The sequence below is a fragment of the Larus michahellis genome, chromosome 2 (assembly GCF_964199755.1).
Source record: "Larus michahellis chromosome 2, bLarMic1.1, whole genome shotgun sequence".
NCBI classification, from domain to species: Eukaryota; Metazoa; Chordata; class Aves; order Charadriiformes; family Laridae; genus Larus; species Larus michahellis.
Genome location: NC_133897.1, coordinates 152,494,564 through 152,511,685, shown reverse-complemented (window position 1 = coordinate 152,511,685; position 17,122 = coordinate 152,494,564).

The following is a 17,122-nucleotide window of genomic DNA, read 5'->3' as shown; positions in this document are numbered from 1 at the left end:
ACCTTTCTCCAGAATGGCACTGATTCTCCAGCCAGCTCCGGCTGCACCAGACGTGCTGTAGCTGGAGGTTTGGGGAGACTTAAAATTATTGTCTTACCAAATACAAGGCTTCAAAAATCATAAGCCAGGTCTCTAGAACTCATTGAACACTTACATGTTGCCATCTTTTTGATATATTATTTTATGAGTTGTGATTTTTCTGTTTTTTTCTTATTTGGTACATTGCATCAAGTTTTCGAATCATAATTACTAGAAACTGCAGGAAAGATTTTAATCGTTTAGGGGATGTTTCTTAGAGAAAAGACGAGATGATAATTTGGAAACTGTGGCTTACAGACTCACAGACATTTTGGTAAAATCCTAAGAAGTCCCATTATGGCAAAATATTTAAATAAAAGATTCCTTTCAATATCATCCTCACCTGTGAATATCAGATATAGACTTTGTATCCTGGTCCCGTACTTTAGAACTTAGTGGTAGTGAGGCACAGACAGGCTCTGTGGTCCACTGTGGGAGCATGGCTGTGAAAAAGCATCTTCAGAACTGAGAATGACCAAAAGTAAATTGATAGCTCCTGTGAACTGTGGATCAAAAGTTTGCCACTGACTCAGGACATCCTGAATCCTAGACCTTTTGCCTGAGATTGAAGTTCATGGCACAGTTGTCCTCTATGCATCTTTAACTCTGACTATGTAATGTTTTATCAGATTATAGTCTCTAAGAGAAGGTAGTCGTAAGAGGTCTCAAAACCCCTCACCCCATCAGTTGTGTCAATCAACATAATGCATGATAGAAGTTAATTTGTGCATATGTAACCTCATAATTTGCTTTGGAGAAACTCAGTAAGCTTGTCTGTACAAATATCATCAAAGCAATGAATGTGTAACTAAGACAACTTCATTTAAAGACTGTGCAAACACCGATAAAAAAGCTGGTTAAGACAATTTCATCTTTCATTTTTCAACTGACTATGTTTTAGCATGTTTTTTATGGCAACATGATGTAATGACTGGCATATAAACCTGTTTCAACACAGTGCTGGATATTTAAAAAGTCATCTGCATCAAGTGATTGATTTACAAAAAGTCACTTAAACTTTATTTTACAATGGTTAAGTGAGTTAGGACCCCACTTCATGTTTTGAGTTATTATATAATTTTTATTTCATTACTAAGAATACAAAGATGCACCCTTTAGTTAAATTGAATAAAATAAAAAAAAAAAAAAAGAAAAGAAAAGAAAATAAGAAATATAAAGAAAGAATCAATTTCACAGAGAGTGGAACGGAGTACAGATTAGATCATTTGCTCCAACAATAATTCTATAAAGTGTTCTTCTTCCCAGCTGACAGCATGAAAATTAAAATAAACACATGGAACAGAACTATAGCTATAAACCAACTGAAAGAGATATCATGGTTTGATTCACAAGTCTGGTTACATACATAATCAAGGCAGGGCCAGATGCAGTTACACTAAAAATATTGAGAAAACAACGATATCACTGGCCTAGCAAATGGAAGCACTGCACAAGCTGGTGCTAACTGAAAGACCCCTTGACCATCCAGGTGAATCACTTCCTTTCATAGAACAACTGAATGTCCCACAAGCATATTTAAGCCATCACATCCCCCTGAGGACGGTCAGGAGAATGGTTATTCCCCTCTGCAGCTTCAGGGATGAAAAGGGGTGTAATACTCAATATCCATTAGGTGCCATCCCCAGGAGTAGCTCTCCTAGACATATAGAGGAAGCAGAAAACATGTATTGCCTCCTCCTTTGTGATGATAGATCTCTCTCCTACATATTTCCTGCCACCTATCTGTACATTGGGATGACACACGTACCTCCTTATCCACATCTTATCCCACTTATCTCTACTTACTGTATCATAGCTCCCGTTTACCTTTGCGCACTAACACCACATCTGTTATCTCAATTTGCCTTAGATGTGTTGGTGCATACTTAGCAGGGCAAGCAGCCATTAGAAGACACTGAACAAGTGAATCCACACAGGGAGAGTGGATGGAAATGATGTCCAGAACCTACTCCAGAAGGATCCATAGAAGTCTTTCCTACAGCAATCATATGCATATTCTTAAGTCTTAACACTTTGGTCTTAAAATTGTTGATACCTCAGCAATTCTCCTAGATTCTCTCATGTAACTCAGTCATTGTACTACATATATCTGAGACTCTGCCAGACAAATTTCTAGACTGGTTCACAAAAAACAACCGCTGAAAAACCTGTATTCCTGCAGATGAAGCGCTGGGGAGAGAACTGTGCAAGATTAAATTTGTGATGTGTCCATACGAGTGTGAGAATGAGCTATGCCAGTGTTTTTAAGGTCCATTGCATTTCTCTCTCCTCTAGTACAGAGCCGAAAAACATTCTTCCCTTAGAAAATGTTCTGTAATGCAAAATTCAAAGTTGTCAAACATAAGCTCCTGTGGAGCCACAAGCAATCCCCTTGAAATATTGAGCCCTAAATAACTGGTTTTATTCCTGACTCAGAGGTTTTGTTATTTTCTTATCTTTTATTTCCATCCAGCAGACAATGCAGTGTTCCCACTAAAAGAGTCGGTGAGAACGGAGATAAATACAATGAATACAGACATGACTGTTAGAACGACAAAAATATTGCTGTACATGTGAGCCCTAGAATATTTTCCCATTTAAAAGGGAAGGGGCAAAGTAGAAGAAAAGTGATTTAGTGCATTATAAATCATATTTAATAACAATTATAATAATAATAATATAAAAAATAGTAACTTCTAGCTCTAAGTTTTAGATAACTTGCAAAAATAAAAATTAGAAAGTGTGAATCAACCACGTTTCTACTGTTAGTGGATATACTCTCCTCATTATTACTTCACACAGAAACTGTCAAATAGATACTGTCAATACAAAACAGAAGAGCTGAGAAACTCAGGACTGATAATACTTGCACATGTTATATACTACCATCTGTGAAAAAAAGTCCAGTCATTCCATTTCAAGGACTATGACAGAAGGAGGTTATCTGAGTGTGTTATGGCTTTTGTCAACATACCTGTCTTGGCTTTAAACTAGGAGTTTGTTTATCAGGAATGATGTAACCAGACCAGGTCACTGCCAGCAAAGCTCGTGTGGGAAGCTGAATAAACAGCTGTGACTTGACCTGCCGCTACTACCATTATATTCTGCAGTTCTCCAGATAAACAGTGAATACATATATTCCCCAACAGTCTTTGTCACTTCTTAGTAATCTAGTGTTTATTTCACCTCTAACTCCAACCACAGTTCATGACTTGGCCTTTGTCTTGCCTTTTATGTATCCCTGAGAATGAATTGGTGAATAAATCACTGCAGAGTTAACACCAAGGTTCTGAAGGAATTCTAGTGACTGCGTCCCAATAAAGTGACTTGTACAAAATCACCCAAAAAGCTATGGTAAACCAGTCATCTGAACAGGGGTTTGCCATGACCTACACCACACAAAGCTGGTGGGAACTCCCATTGAAGGCTTTTTGAAAGAACTAGGTGGAACCTAGTGTGTATATTTGCCCCCAGGAAAAGATGTAAGGGGGAAGGGGTGGTGAGGAAGAGGGGAAGGGAAAGGAGAAAGGAAGAGGAAAGAAATAAAGGGAGAGTGAGAAGGGAAAAAAAGCAGGGAGAAGGAAGGAGGGAGGGATGAAAAAGCAAAGGGTAGGACTTTTACATATAATTACAGAAGAGAAAAAGGAAATAGGTACCAGCAGGATACAAGGTATTGTCTAGGATTTAGAGATGAGATTTTAAGAAGTTTGTTATAAAAGCTTAGCATAGCTAGTTTATATTGTGTTCAATTTATGCTCAGATGGTTACTTTAACACTTTTATTGAACAATTTTCCATGTTCAAATGCATTAAGCTTTACCTATAACTGACTTAAAACATATGGTAACTTTAAATCATGAAGTCTTTTCAGAAAGGAAGGAAAAAAGACAGAAACAGAGTAAGAGTCTGGAGACAGAGTCTGAGAGATCTTAAGTCTGGATCTCAAAGCAAGAGCAGATTTAACCCACTGGATGTCAGAGAAAAGAGAATTGAATGTTTCAGAAGTACAGTTTCTAAAGGAAAGAATGCCTGTTTGATCAGTAGAGTATTACAGCAGTTTTTCCTACTTTCTTTTTAAAGTCACTGCTAAAGGAACTTCACTGTTTTAAGCAGGTGAATATGAATGATCACCATATACAGCTCCTGCAGCCTTTCTTGACTTTTGTTGTAGAAGTTATTAGAGAGACAGAAAAGATGGTACTCAAACAGGAAAGTATCACTGTAAATGACGCCAAAAAAATCTGTCTGCTTAGTAATGAACAGTTAAGAATACATTATGCCCCCTAGTTTTCATTATTTTTATTTCCTGACATGCTTTTTGATAAGGAGCTGCAGTGACAAAGGCAAGGAGAAGGAGTGGGGTGCTTTTGCAGGAACTGCCACCAAGATAAACTCCATGAGGATTGCCGCTCACAGCAATCCATCACAGCAATGTGAAGTCTGCTTGAAGAAATTGCACTATAGAATGATAGAATCATAGAATGAGTTGGGTTGGAAGGGACCTGAAAGATCATCTAATTCCAACTCTCCTGCCATGGGCACAGATAAATGTCATGAGGTTGGGATCCTAGCAAGGACCCTTATATACATGAGTGCTGCAGGGGTCTTCAACATTTGTTCCTTCTACTGGTGGTAAAAAAATCATAGAATCATTTAGGTTGGAAAAGATCTATAAGATGATAGAGTCCAACTGTGAACCTGACACCACCACTAAACCACTTCCCTAAGCACCACATCTGCATCTCTTTTAAATACCTCCAGGGGTGGTGACTCAACCACTTCCCCTAATATCCAATCCAATCCTCCCCTGGTGGAACTTGAGGCCATTTCCTCTCATCCTATCGCTTGTTATTTGGGACAAGAGATCAACACCCACCTCGCTACAAACTCCTTTCAGGTAGTTGTAGAGAACAGTAAAGTCTCCCCTCGGCCTCCTTTTCTCCAGACTAAACAGCCCCAGTTCTCTCAGCTGCTCCTCATAAGACTTGTGCTCCAAACCCTTCACCAGCTTCATTGCCCTTCTCTGGACATGCTCCAGCACCTCAATGTCTTTCTTGTAGTGAGAAAACTGAACATAGCATTCAAGGTGCGGCCTCACCAGTGCTGAGTACAGGGGGATGGTCACTTCCCTAGTCCTTCTGGCCACACTAATAACTAATAACGAACAATTAATAACTCCTTGACTGCACTTATTACCCACCCGTGAAAGGAAAATGTAAACAAAGAAAATCTGTGATTCTTTCATCCTTTCTCATATATATAATGGATTAATTGATAGATTAAACTTTCCAATGACGAGAAGAAAAGAGTGAGTTTTCAGGGGAGTATTCAAGAGAACATATCATAATATCAAAATATAGAAAGCGATTTTTCTTCCCGGCCAAAATGACATGTTGACTAAGGTACTCATTTGAGAGGAAATGATATACCAGTCATCTCCGAAATGCGATCTTCGTGGAAACAAGAAAGAAATAATGTGATATTTGCCATTCTCTCTTCTTTTTAACCCTTTCCATGAATTACTTTTGCCTCTGTCCTTTTCTCTGCTTCATATGCCAAGTAAACAAACTTCATTTTTGCAAAATGAAGCTTCAGAAGCCTGTAAATGATTACCAGATCAAATAAGTATGCAAACTTCCTATACTACTTTTCAATGAAAGATAAAGAAAGATGAGACAATGAAACTTTAAAAACAAACAAATTAGGCCTCCTAAATAGATACAGCATAGGATTTCTGGTTTCTGACCTCCATGTTTACATTTAAATTCAATTTTTTTTGCCACTTATCTATGAACATATGCTATTGTATAAGTTTCTTGCAGACAGATGGACTATGTGTTTGGTTACAGAAATTGATGTGTAATAAGAAAAAAGCTCCTGGAACCGGTACTGTTCCACGATTTCTTTTCAGAACTTATTACAGCAGCATCCAGACACACTAATCAAGTTGCTGGGCTGGATTCTGTACAAAACATATAGTGAGATAAAGGCCATTTTTGAAAATATGCAATCTGTCTCTAGAACATCACAAAACCTAGTTCTTTCTGCTGGCAAGGGATTTTCTGACAATATATTTTCTCAACAGAAAATTGTCAGCTGGAAAGACATTGAACTACTAGTATGAAAATGTTTGTTTTTCTTAAATCTCAAATTTTGAATTATTTTTTTATGGATTTTTTTCCTTTTTGATACCTCTTGATTTTGAATTTACATTTTATTTTGAAATTGTAATTATTTTCACTTTTTAAATTTTTAAACTTGTGGAAGGTTCAAATTAAAAGAAAGTAGCTCAAAATATTTTGCCTGACTTTCTCTGCATCTTTTACAATGTTGCTTTTTCGCTGAAAAAAAGAAATATAGTCTTCTTTTTCAAGTCAAGAAAAAAAAAAGAAACAAACTCTAGAAAACTGTTAAAGCTCAGAAACATATTTCTTCATCCACAAAATAAGAAGAGTCAAAATATCAGTAGCAATGTGAATCAAAATTTGTCAAATACTATGCAGTATGATACATCCGTGCTCCAGAAGTTTTCTTATTTCTTTGTTAAGCTTCTCTCATCCTTTTTCAAGTCTTCTTTTTTTTTCTCTTTTTAAAATCATTTTGACATTTTCATGCATTAGGATTCTTTTATTATTTATTTGAGCCTTTGCACATTTCAGTAAGGCTAACGCTTGCTTTTATTTCTGCTAGTCTTGCAGTCTACTTCGAGCTGTTTAACATATTTATTTATGAAAAACTTTTTTGCTTATCACAGTCAGTGAGTTTTCTTTTCTACCATGTCCTCAAAATCTATACGGCTTTTTATTTCATAGATTATTCTCCTTTTTTTTCCTTATGTTTTCTTTGTTTCGTTCTTAGCTAACTTCCCTACCCTGGTGTTTTGTAAGAGAAAGCGATACTAAAAAATGTTCTTCCAACATGCTTAGTTATGCAGTTCAAACTATTCACATTTAGATTATTCTCATGTACATCTCTGGACTACACACTATCAGCATTTAAAATAGTTCACAAGGAGACCACTACCCAGCAGACAACAGTCTGTTGCAAAAAGACATAATTTCCTGACCCCTTCATACACACTAACAATTTACTTACAGTGCTCTCAACGTTATAGTAATTGAGTTCCTTGCTGTTAACAATTATTCTTGTAAAGTGAAGTCTGGGATTGAAAAGTATTACCTCCATTTCACAGAAAGGGAAAATACAGTATTGGGTAGATTAACTGATTTGCCTGATGCACAGAAAAGTCTGTAGCTAACATGGGATGTGATCTCCCAAATAGTCTACATACACTAGCTCTTAGAGAAGCCACAGCTTAATAAAGTAAAAATGAACCATAGACATTGTGCGGATATTAAATTTTAAAGAAAAGTTCAGACAATTTCTTTTTTTGCAAAGTGTTCAGGAATGCAAACCGAATGGAATCCATGGATAGTGAAATGGCATCCCTACATAAAGTATTTAATACATTTTAATGAAAAACAAAAAAAAAAAGAAAGGAATGTGTTATGTCCAGCAGCTCTCACTGCATTTCAAAGTAGTCTGGCCATTCTTGTTCAATGAACGCCCCTACCGTTGAATTTACAGTACAGTAATGACTATATTTTTTATATTTTTGAAAATTTAAGTCTGAAGAGAGCTCATAAAATGTATCTCTGCAGATAACTTCCTATACTGCGTGAATATAAAAGATCATACCTTCATGAAAATACTGATTAATCACTGGACATGAAATTTAAACTTTGAGAATCAAACCCCAAACCCTCTAATGTTCTGCAAAACTTTATATTTATACAGTTGTTAGAGCAATGTACAGTCAGATAAAATAGTCCAGCAGATTGATTATCATTAATCAAGTAAAAGTTTGAAAATTTGTTTTGAATGAAATAGAACAAACAGGATATGAAGTCCTGTTCAAGTGTCTTTTTATTTCCTGGCTGTGTATAACCACATCTCTGGCAATGTGTCCTGCAAATTCAAGTGCTGACGAGGCAGGAATCTGTCATGGTGTCCAGCCTATACAGTAAGCCAGAATCACTAATGGTGGATGAATGCATATGTTATGCTCTTCTTAAGCCAAGACTTCCAAAGCTACCTGCCTAAGGTTTAGCTTAGATATCTGTTTTCAGGTGCTGTTTAACCCAACCCACATTAACATTAGTAAGCAATTAGAAACTTAACTTTTTTAAAAAGTTGCGTCTCTCATTTTCACTCCTTTGTGTGGATGCTTATATAGGAAAACTGTATGCTTTTCTAATAAAAAATTTGCAGGCTTGTTTCCTGTGCAAAAATAAATGAATATTTGGATTTACAGTTGTGTTTTCTTCTACTTCTTTCTAACATTAACTTAAACTGCCTTCACAGCTAGCTAAAATTCTTGTTTTATCTATTTGAAAATAATAAAGCACATAAAAGAAAAAAATGTACACATATGAAATCGCTATAAAGCCAAAATCACATAGGAAAATTGAATGAACTGCAGTGTTTGCAGTGTTCTGCATCCAGGCTGGGCCTGACTAATTCCCCATTTTGGCCGGAGGCTCCAGATTTCCTTCCCCAGCTTCAGACTTGCCAAGCCTCATTCATCTGGCAGCTCTGTCATGTATCCTTCTGCCCAGCCGAGGTATCACAAGTCCTGCTGGCAAAACAGTGATTGCGGCCGTTGATTGCCAGGGGCCTCGGTGGCACCTGTTCAGCCTGCAGCCATCTGACCTCCTTTCCCACCATCCCCCAATCCCCTCCTGCAATGCCCACGCAGGCTCAGAGCAGGTTTAAGGCTGTCCAATCTCCTGATCCCACTGCCACCACCTTGTTCCCAGGCAGCAGGTTAGATATCAGCTAGCCAGCCTCCCAGCAGCCCTCTCAACCCCTTTTTTTTCTGACTAGCTCACTGTTTTCCCCACAGCTTCCAGGTCTTCTGATCCAAAGAGCATGCATGCTGAAATAACAGTGTATGCACAAGATGCTCAGCCCTGTTGTCGGGTTCATCTCAGGCACAAGTTTTATGCTCTGAAAACAGACATATAACAGCTTCAGTTCCTAGTGGATTGTCAACAGAAATTTACTGTTAGTCTGTTATTTTTCATTTGGGTTGCAATGTTTCTGAACACAGAGGTTTTGTATTTACTTGATTTCTAATTTCTAGATATCTAACCCTGAATCCTTTTCTTGTTCTTATTTTAACTGGGATTCACAGATAATGTCCAATCCAAACTACTTTGTATTTAGAATCACAGAATCATAGAATCATTTAGGTTGGAAAAGACCCTTGGGATCATCAAGTCCAACCATCAACCCCACTCTACAAAGTTCTCCCCTACTCTATATCCCCTAACACCACATCTAAACGAGTCTTAAACACATCCAGGGATGGTGACTCCACCACCTCCCTGGGCAGCCTATTCCAGTGTCTGACCACCCTTTCTGTGAAGAATTTTTTCCTAATGTCCAGTGTAAACCTACCCTGTTGCAGCTTAAAGTCATTCCCTCTGGGAATGATAAATCATTTTTTCACTATATTCTAGGACAATGGGGACTCCGTTTGACCTGTTAGCAGCCACTTCTCCATGATGATACAGAATTAAGAAGCAAAACTTCTTCCAGTGAAGAAGTACCAAGTAGCCTGCTTATAAGGGAATTTTTTTCTATCCCTGTGAAGGAGGAGGTTGATTATAGACATGGCATCAACCACATGCCTCAAGTATGTCATATGATGCAGAAGGGCTCATATTACCCTGGCTGAAAGATAGGGACATCCTCTGCAATTTGATAAATCTGAACCTGATTGATGGTACCTTGAGGCCAGCATAACTGCACTGATCACGTCTACAACTAGCTCCAGCTCCCTCTTATTATTGAGCAGAAGCATTGCTAAAATCCTTCATCCAGCAATAGCTGCATTTACAGGTTTTTATTTGCCTTTACTCTAAAGCAAATGAAGAACAGGAGAGGGTTAAGGACTGGTTTAAACTGCCTTAATATTTCACATGTAAATAATTGTCAATTAACCAAAACTCCATTAGGAAGCCAATAATGGACAATTATTTTTAATAGAAATGTTCTCACTACTTTACAGCTTTGTCGAGTTGTTCAGTACAGGCAGCATGTTAAATCACCACGTTTTTCCAACAAGCTATTTGAAATCTGTGGCAGCCGGATTTGATTGATGCAGTGTACCAGAGAGCATAAGTATTGCAGAAAATGCTATTTCAGAGTTCAAAGCAGTAGAAAAATTGCTGTTTAATAATTCAGCAGTGAAATGAAAATAATATAAAGAAGATTAGCCATGCTCTTTTACTGGGTGGTATTCATAGCAACGTTCTCATTTCTAGACCTGTTTTTTCAAGCGATATTTTTAATCAAATGCTTTGAATGAAAGCTTTGTTCTTTTTTTTTTTTTTTTTTTTGAGTGAGGCCAGAGGGGGGACCTCTTCTAAAAGAACAAACAATCTTTTATTCAGCATTATGGCAGAACTAGAATTTGTTCTGTGTATCATACTTTCCTTTTGTTTCTGTCACAATGATACACAAATAATTCAGCAGAAATCTCTGTCCCTCTGGAAGCTATTGTTTTCATTGTGCGAAGTATTCAAAAGTAATTGTAAACACTCAGCTGCATCCTGTTTTAACATAGCCCAGATGAGAAGTTGAGTACTAGGATAACTGTGATTTTCATCCATTTTCGTGTTTCTCCCATCTCCAGGGCTTCCTTTATATTCAAGATGAGTCGCTTGGCCAGTGTACACAGTGTCTCTTACACATGCTCATTCCCACCCAGTTCCACTTCTCTTTCCAGAAACACTGAAGAGCAGGAATCCTGGTACAGTTGAAATATACTAAGTTGATGCTCTGAAGCATCCCTACATTGGATGCCTAAAGTAATAGACACCTGTGCCAACAGCACTCTATGTCTCACATTTCCAGGAAGAATTTTATTACCTGAATATTATTTAAATGCATATCTTTGAAAAAGCTAAACTTAGTTTTCTCTCATGAAAATCACTACAACTGCATCCACAAAAATAAATATGCTTATCAGGCAGTCGGACAATCTGTTGAATTCTCAATTCTAAGAATTCCATTTCCACAATTGTTCTGCAAATTCAGCTTCAAATGTTGATTTGTCTGGTTGTATATCCTGGCTATTGGAAATCCAGTTTTCAATTGAGTTTATTTGCTAAATCCTCTTTATGTTTGAGAATACAAATACAGGTTGCAAGTATTTGGGGGGAATTGCCTTATCCTATACATTTTCCAGTGTTCAGCATATCTAGCCTTAGCCTTTTGCTTTCTATCAAAATACAAAAGAACATGAGTAATAATTCATGTCAATCTGTTTCTAAATTTCAACTCGTGAGAGCATCCAGTAAATTAATTCAACTATTATTTTATTTGAAAACAGGCTAATTAATGAAACTGATGCGGATTCCTGGAATTCCAAACACAAATTTAATAATGGAGATTTCTGTTGCAGCATATATCCCCTACTGTGCAAAACACCCCCTAAGCCATTATAAGATTAAGCCAGTCTAGAGCCGGTGTTTAGCAAAAAACATCAGCAGTCACTGCTCTGCTTATCAGTCTGGAACGGCATTATCTAGCAACTTCTATTCTAGCACTCCAGTGCTGCTCAAAGATTTGAAAACCCCTTTCATGACCTCCATCATACTAGATACATCTTTTTAGTTCACTGTGCTCTAAATAAATTTTCAATAACTTTTCAATAAATTTTGAAAAAGGAAGGAAAAAAAAGAGACACATCCCCAAACATGAAGTATAACTAGCAACTTCTATAATCTACTAACTCAACAGTATTTGGAAGAGTTCCAATTAAAAAGAGCTTCCTTTTTTCCTGAGTTTCCATTCTTCTGTACCTTCCTAGATTCTGCAGATTTACTTGTGTAAAAACAAAATTAAGAATAGAATTTTATATGTATTGTTTACATATGGAAGGGTATGATTGAAAAAGACTATTTTGCTTTCTGCGATACGAGGAAATAAAAGACTAAACATTTTTTCCAGTCAAAATACAAGGCATCCATCATATAAAGCGCAAAACTCTTTTCTCAGTTCTGCACACAGCAACGTATACAGGTAAAGCAGCACATGTGCAAAGATCTGAAAATATCAAGCTGCAGGGTACCTCATATGTTAATCTATCACATAAAGCGGAATCAAGCAGCATACTGCAGATACTTGTTCTTATCACAGATGCTCTACTGTATCTTACAGTTGCTATCAAATAGCTAATATTATGTTGTAAAAGAAATCACTAGAAAACATGCTGACCTTTTCAACAAACAATAAAATCACTTTCTGGAGGGAATTTCCACACATTTAAACTTACCCAGGTGTCTAGCTGCTGTACTGGAACCACGCCAGCATGTCAGTATCAGGTACATTGCAAACACTGCTACAGCAATTATTTAAGCCAGTGCTTTCAGTCTGGTTCCTCGATAGGTTTCAACAGAGATAGAAAAAAACCTTAAGGAATTTTAAATTCTGCTTGTCAAAGAGCATGTATGACCTTGTTTTTCCTAGTCATGTATGACAAACCACTGACAAAAAAGACATGAAATAACAGGGACCACAGATCACCAGTTTAAAAGAATCATTTATTTAAATGAACAAGAAATATTGACCACAGTATTATCCACCATCTAAAATTATTCAAGATTTTAATTAGGAATAAGCTTTATCAGAAATGAATCAGAGACTATAAAATCTGCTGTGCATAGATCATAGATTTTTTTCATTTAATTTGTTAAAGAATTACGTATTGAATTTTTTGTACCAACTTTAGGAATCTCAAAGCAGTTATAAAGCTCATTTCCTAAGAATTCCATTTTTTCCTATATAAACTCTAGAAATCATTTCCATAATGCATACTTCTTCCTATTTAATGAATGTCTACTTAAATCAAAAGGAATTGCTACTTTGGGATTTGGGGAGAAATGTCAAAAAAAAGTTTGTTTTTAACAAATAGAGATTACTGCACTATGCATAAAGCAAATTCAAAGTTTTTTTTCTGATTTTTATTAAGTCAGTACATTAAGATTGCTTACTAAATGGACATTCTGAAGCAGAGTTTAGTTAGTGACACTGTACTCTGAATCAGACGTGAATTTAATCTCAGTTGTGGTATACATGGGTGCATGTTCTTCAGAAAACTAGTTAAAATGTCTCAGTTTTTACATATTCAGAAATCAGTGTTGATTTACTAAATTACTGATAATCATAAAATATTCAGTTCATAGAATCATAAAATCTTCATGGTTGGAAAGGACCTTTGAGATCATCGAGTCCAACCAAAGAACCTACAATCTCTGCCACTAGAGCATGCCCTGAAGTGCCACATCTAGACGTTTCTTAAATATCTCTAGGGATGGTGACTCAACCACCTCCCTGGGCAGGCTGTTCCAGTGCCTGACCACTCTTTCAGTAAAGTAATTCTTCCTAATATCTAATCTAAACCTCCCCTGCCGCAGCTTCAGACCATTTCCTCTGGTCCTGCCATTATTCACCTGGGAGAAGAGGCCAACACCCACCTCTCTACAGCCTCCTTTCAGGTAGTTGTAGAGGGCAATGAGGTCTCGCCTCAGCCTCCTCTTCTCCAAGCTAAACATGCCCAGCTCCCTCAGCCTCTCCTCATATGACCTGGTCTCCAGACCCCTCACCAGCCTGCTAGCTCTCCTCTGGACACGCTCCAGCACTTCCATGTCCCTCTTGTACAGAGGGGCCCAGAACTGAACACAGTACTCGAGGTGAGGCCTCACCAGTGCCGAGTACAGAGGCACGATCACTTCCCTGCTCCTGCTGGCCACACTATTCCTGATACAAGCCAGAAGGCTGTTGGCCTTCTTGGCCACCTGGGCACACTGCTGGCTCATGTTAAGCTGGCCGTCCACCAGCACCCCCAGGTCCTTTTCTGCTGGGCAGCTTTCCAGCCACTCTTCCCCAAGCCTGTAGCGTTGCTTGGGGTTGTTGTGACCAAAATGCAGGACCCATCACTTGGCCTTATTAAACCTCATACAGTTGGCCTTGGCCCATTGATCCAGCCTGTCCAGGTCCCTCTGTAGAGCCTTCCTACCCTCAAGCAGATCAAGTGCCCCACATAGTTCAGTGTCATCTGCAAACTTACTGAGGGTGCACTCAATCCCCTCATCCAGATCATTGATAAAGATATTAAAAAAAACCAGCCCCAAAACTGAGCCCTGAAGGACACCACTGGTGACCGGCCGCCAAGAGGATTTCACCGCATTAATCACAACTCTCTGGGCACGGCCACCCAGCCAGTGAAGAGTACACTTGTCTATGCCATGATTCGCCAACTTCTCCAGGAGAATGCAATGGGGGACGGTGTCAAAGGCCTTACCAAAGTCCAGATAGACAACTTCCACAGCCTTCCCTGCATCCAGAAGGTGGGTTACATGGTCATAGAAAGAGATCAGGTTGGTTAAGCAGGACTTCCCTTTGCTAAACCCATGCTGGCTGGCCCTGATCCCTTGGCTGCCCTGCGCTTGCCATGAGAGGTCACTCAAGATGATCCCCTCCATGATCTTTCCTGGTACCGAGGTCAGGCTGACAGGCCTGTAGTTCCCCGGATCCTCCTTCCGACCCTTCTTGTAGATGGGCGCCACATTAGCCACCCTCCAGTCATCTGGTACCTCCCTTGTTGACCAAGATTGTTGATAAATGATGGAGAGAGGCTTGGTGAGCTCTCCCGCCAGCTCCCTGAGTACTCTTGGGTGAATCCCATCCGTCCCCATAGATTTATGTGCGTCTAGGTGCAGAAGCAGATCATTGACTACTTCCTTAATGGAATAGGCAGTAGAATTACAAAATAACTTTGGAATCACAGACTCATTTGTGTTAGCAGTGACCTCCTGAGATCACCTAGTCCAACCTACCTGCTCAAGCAGGGTCAGCTAGAGCGTTGTCTCAGACCATGTTCGGACATGTTTTGAATATCTTCATAGATGGAAACTCCACAACTGCTCTGGGCAACCTCTGCCAGTGTTTTACGAATCTCACAGTAAATGTGTTTTTTTTAGATTGAGATTGAAAATCTTACTTTTTAATTTGTTCTCATTGTCTCTTCTGTCACTGTGCACTACTGAGAAGAACCTGCCTACCACATCTTCAGTTCCCCCATCAGGTGATTATACACGAGTAATAAGCAGGCTGAACTCCCACCTATCTCAGCCTGTCCACTCAAGTACTTTAATCAGTCTTGTGGCCCTTCACTGGATGCACTCCAGTAAGTCCATATCTTTCTTGCATTGGGGAGTCCAGAAGTGGCACAGTACTACAGATGTATCTCACCAGGGCTGAGCACAGGCGAAGGATGACCTTCGTCAACCTGCTTGGCAACAGCTCAGAAGGCTGTCAGCCTTCTTTACTGTAAGGGAACATTGCTGGCTCGAGGTCACCTTGTTGTCCACCAGGACTCCAAGTTTCCTGTCTACAAAGCTGCTTTCCAGGCAGAAATCCCACAGTGTGTATCACTGCATGGGTTTATTCCTACCCACGTGCAGGATTTTAACTTTTCCCTTTGTTGAATTTCATGAGGTTCCTATTGGCCCATTTCTCTAGCCCCTCTGAATGGTAGCACAGCCCTCTGGTGTATCAGTGTTATGGTTTGAGGAAGCCACAATAATTTATTGTCATTTTTACAATTATTCTCTCACTCAGGAAGGGAAATCAGGAAAAAACAGGGAAACCAAGGGTTGAAATATAAACAGATTTAATAGAATAAGAGTAGATAATTAACATTAATAATACTAAAGAACCAATATTGATCCCAATACCAATGTTAAATATACAAGGATTATACTCACCCAGTTCTATCAGTAGGAAGCTGTGCACTCCCAGAAATGGACAGCAAATGTCGGACACTGCGAGCACTATGACTTCGGGAGGAAGGGAAGGGCTCAGGGGTCCGGCGCTGGGGCAAGAAGTTCTCAGGATGGCAGCTATCAAGGAATATAGAGAACTTCTCAGCAAACTTTCAAATTTATATTGAATGTGACGTTCATGGTATGAAATAATCCTGTTGGCCAGCTTGCGTCAAGGATAGGCAAGCAAGGAGAGGCGGGGGTGTGGCCCTGTATGTTAAGGAGTGTTATGAATGCCTTGAACTAAATGATGGTGATAACGAGACTGAAAGTTTATGGGTAAGAATCAGGGGCAGGGCTAACAAGGCGGATATCGTAGTAGGAGTCTGTTATAGACTGCCCAATCAGGATGAGGAGGCAGATGAAATATTCTATAAACGGCTGGGAGAAGTCTCAAGATCGCAAGCTCTTGTCCTCGTGGGGGACTTAAATTTGCCAGACATCTGCTGGGAATACAATACAGCAGGGAGGGAACAGTCTAGAAGGTTCCTGGAATGTACTGGGGATAACTTCCTGACACAGCTAGTGAGGGAGCCAACTAGGGAAGGTGCCCGGCTGGATCTGTTGTTTGTAAACGGGGAAGGTCTTGTGGGGGATGTGAAGGTTGGAGGCTGTCTTGGGAATAGTAACCATGAAATGATAGAGTTTTCGATTCTGCGTGAAGCAAGGAGAGGGGTCAGCAGAACTGCTACCTTGGACTTCCGGAGGGCGGACTTTGGGCTTTTCAGGAGCCTGGTTGACAAAGTCCCCTGGGAGGCAGTCCTCCAGGGCAAAGGAGCCCAGGAAGCCTGGATGATTTTCAAGAAGGAAGTCTTAAAGGCGCAGGAGCAGGCTGTCCCCATGTGCCAGAAGACAAGCCGTCAGGGAAAAAGACCGGCCTGGCTAAACAGGGAGCTAGTGTTGCAACTTAGGGAAAAAAAGAGGATCTATGGCCTCTGGAAGGAAGGGCAGGCCACTCAAGAGGACTACAAAGAGGTAGTGAAGCTATGTAGGGAAAAAATCAGGAGGGCCAAAGCCCAGCTGGAATTAAACCTGGCTTCTGTTGTCAAGGATGACAAAAAAAGTTTCTATAAATATATTAGCAATAAGAAGAGGACTAAGGATTATCTCTGTCCTCTAGTAAATGGGGCCGGCAACATAGTGACCAAG